At 40.0% G+C, this 3,727-nt stretch overlaps 1 long non-coding RNA gene across 1 annotated transcript; it reads right to left on the bottom strand.

Annotated features, from left to right (window-relative positions):
* Positions 1 to 379: 379 nt before the first annotated feature.
* On the bottom strand, positions 380 to 1,090 carry LOC144797808 (uncharacterized). Its single transcript, XR_013603467.1, has 3 exons — positions 993 to 1,090; positions 822 to 905; positions 380 to 549 (listed from the first exon to the last, which is right to left on the bottom strand). It is a non-coding gene; the product is annotated as an uncharacterized LOC144797808 (long non-coding RNA).
* Between the last annotated feature and the right edge of the window lie 2,637 nt (positions 1,091 to 3,727).

Here is a 3,727-nt window from a genome sequence, read left to right as displayed (position 1 = left end):
CTCCTCCCAGGGTCTCAACACTAGAGGGGGTGTAGTGTGCCTAAGTGGCAGTAAAGTGGCCGTCCTTTTAAGTGGCCCACTGCGTGAGCCGCCGACTGCCGCAATGTGCAGGTGACGCCCTAACATGTACATGTCTAATGAGCTCAAATTTGAGCTGTATCGTGGAGCCATCCATCTCCTAAATCTAAGGCAGCGGCTTTCCCATCTGTGGCAGTTAATTCTTTAGATAATATACTCAAGCGAAACCGCTTGCCCTCTGTGCACTGTTGCAAATCCTAGTTGGACATACAAATATTCATCAAATGTATTCCGTGAATTTTTGAAAAAAACATAAACAATAATTATTCAGTCAATGCATCTTTTACTGAAATTTCTTAGTTCATCAGAACATTATTTTATATCATAACATTCCTTATGTTTAATGATATTTTATGTCTTAACATTACTTGTTGTTCATAGAAACAATAAATTCATAGATTCCATTTTTTCTCACAAGATGCCCTTGCCCAATGCATTTCGGGCCACACGGCCCTTCGTCAGGGGCTGTACCTGAAAAACATAAACAAATTCATACGTTCACCACATCGAATGACCTCCAGCGTCATGGGTTACAGTAAGTTGCAGCATGGATTCATCTACTACATTGTTACAGCAATAGCTTATCAATCGCGTCATGTCGACTAGTGTTTACCAGATAATCTATACGAAACTAAAACTGTTCCTGGTCGTATACCAACAAAAATTATGAAAAGGATAAATAAAGAAAATATAACATCATATCGCTAAGTGTTAATGACACAGCATCCATAGAATTAACTCACTTGTGTGGTTTAAAACAACGAGAAGAAGATGTAAGCGGAATCCTGACGGTTCCCGAGTGAGGATACGAAAGACGTGCCGGTGTCCTAAAAACAAACATAAACCAACCCAAGATTACCAAACTATCTAATTACGTGGTGTGATGATACGCATAATTCAAAGGGTTAACTCACTTGGAAATGTGGAATCGGCTGTGTCCACGGGAACAGAAAAACGGGTTAAAGATCCTGATTCTTCTCAAATGGACATGAGGCGGTTTACTAATGTTCTGAAACCAGAAAAAAGGTGATTAGCTACGCTACTCCCGGCACAACTGAAAACGAACACAGCATAAAAAATCAACACGCTCTGAACCTGGTATCCTCCATCATGTGAGGTGCCTGAAAAGCACGAAAATGTAATGAGCCACTTCACACATAATTGAGAAATCAGTTACTTAAACTGAACTAGTTCAACCCAAACACACCTTTCGCATTGTGAATGATAAGCTAGTTTGTGTTGTTTGAGGCAGCCTGTTCCTGCGTGACTTGCTACGGCGTAACTATATCTCGTTTCTAAAAAGAGCAACACGATATTATTACGATTAGAACAACAACCTATTACACGCAGAACATATCCATAGATTGCAGTGATCTATCGTACCTTTTGAACAAAAGCTCCGACAGCACACGCTGTTACGACCGATTCTAACGTCCGAGGTGTTCCGTGACCCTCGAGTCGCGCATGCGTATAAGAGAAGAATGAATCGAAAATGGACTGGCCCCACAGACGGTGGAGTCATAAAACTGTGTGAATATGCACGCCATCTTGGAGCGGGTAAACACTCGTGGTTTCCTATAGTTGTGTGTTGTAGATGCCAGCTAATAAAAAAATAAAAAGCTGCAATGTCCTAAATATCAACAAATTACAGTATGACTAAATACGTGAAACAAAGTAAACAAAAATTATGAATTAAGCATATATTGGCGTCATCATGTGGTATTCACAATGCAATAACAATGTTCAGGCCCTCATGTGCACACATGTCGTGCAGAAATTACAGGTAACATGATAAGTCAACTCTGTCATTGATCCCTTTGGGATCTTGTGTATCCAGTCTTTTGATCCAAAATACCTCCCTCTGCAGTAAGGTCTTTGTTAGGCTCTTCCCGGGTGCGGGGGTGACCACTTCAAGAACCTGGAACTTAACTTGGGCAATTGAATGTCTGTTAGCCTCCCAATGTACTGCCAAACTGCTGTTAGGATTTTTGTTGCGAATTGTACTCTTATGCTCAGATATGCGAGTTTTGATTTTGCGTTCTGTCTTCCCTATGTACAATAGCCCACAGGGACATTTTATGGCATAAATGACATTCATAGTGTTACAATCAGCATTATGCCTGATCGAAATTGTTTCTCCAGTATAAGTATGCTTCACCGTGTTGGTCACAATAACGTTGTTACACTGAACACAATTCTGACATTTTCTCATACCTTTACACGTCGATTCACACACTCGTGATTTAGGTTTCAATAGCTCCTTGATGTTCAATGATCTTTTGTAGGCAAAAATGGGTCTCCTTACAAAGAGTTCTTTAAAATCGGTTTCATAACTCAATAAATCCCAGTGACGGTGAATACTCCTTTTGATTCTTAGAGTGAAAACTGTTATACATTAATGCAGTGTTCTTATCAGTTGCCTTATGGTACACTTCCGTGTGAATAACATCACCATCTATTTTTACCAGTACATCAAGAAACGGAATTGATTCAACCTCAATATTTTGTGTGAACTGAATGTTTTCATCATATCTGTTCAATTGAGATGTTTTTTGTTCCAGCATTGCTCTTGAGTTTCGCCATATCAAAAAAATATCGTCAATGTAGCGACAATACAAAACTATATTGTCGACCCAATCTCTGTCCGTCAAAAGAAACATATCTTCGTATCTGGCCATGTAGGTATTGGCATATGCCGGGGCTCCAGAAAAACCCATTGATGTACCCTTGTTCTGTAAATAAAAATCATCACCCCATTTGAAGTAACTGTGATGCAGACTGAAATGAAGAAGTTCCAACAAAAATATTTTGTCTACTGGTAGTTCGTCTTGTTTCAAAAGTGCCCATTCCACCGCTTCTATCCCAGCTACATGGGGGATGGAGGTATACAGAACAAGGGTACATCATATAAATAAAATAAGTATGTCAAACACATAGTAAAGAAACCGATCCTGTCTCTGACCCAAACAAAAGTGCATCAAAACTAGAACACAAGAAGATGCCCTACGGGACATATAATCTCTATGATCAGCCTAACCCGGAAGTGATGGATTAAAACCCGGAAGAGGCAATCATATTACGCAATATCTGATTACAACAGATAAAACGTTTGTGAAAACCTCAGCTATGGGTAAACCATTCTACGCCGAAGGAGCCAATGCAGAGAAGAGCTATACCTGCTGCTCTCGCTTCATAATTCGGCAATCTAATTAGCACTGAAAACACTGGTGAGTGCTTGCAGAGGCTGTTAAGTGCCTGCAATTTCCGGCGAGGGAGGTATGATGGGAAGAATCTGCCAGGTGTGCTGCAAAGCAAACCACTGCAAAGGAAATCTAATTTTGACCACTCAGTTATACAGGCACTTGGGAAAAACACTGGTAGCATCTGCTATCCTGGATGGCAATTTCAGCTGAGTTACTTATTAATTCAACACGCAATATTTACATCCTTTGGTTTCTTTGCATGTTCATAAAGGGTCTCCCCTAATTAAACTAGGGTTTTCCGCCTTCTTACTTTGATGTTTATATTTTGTGGAATAGTTGCACGCCTTGCATTAGCCACTCGGAAATTCTTTAATTTTTACAGAAAAAATAGGAAAGGAAACAGAACAGCCGCCATTGTACGAGCTAGGACTATTATACCTTTTTGA

The sequence above is a fragment of the Lissotriton helveticus genome, chromosome 12 (assembly GCF_964261635.1).
Source record: "Lissotriton helveticus chromosome 12, aLisHel1.1, whole genome shotgun sequence".
NCBI lineage: Eukaryota > Metazoa > Chordata > Amphibia > Caudata > Salamandridae > Lissotriton > Lissotriton helveticus.
Note: the sequence above shows the minus strand (reverse complement) of the source record. Positions and strands in the feature narration are given on the sequence as shown.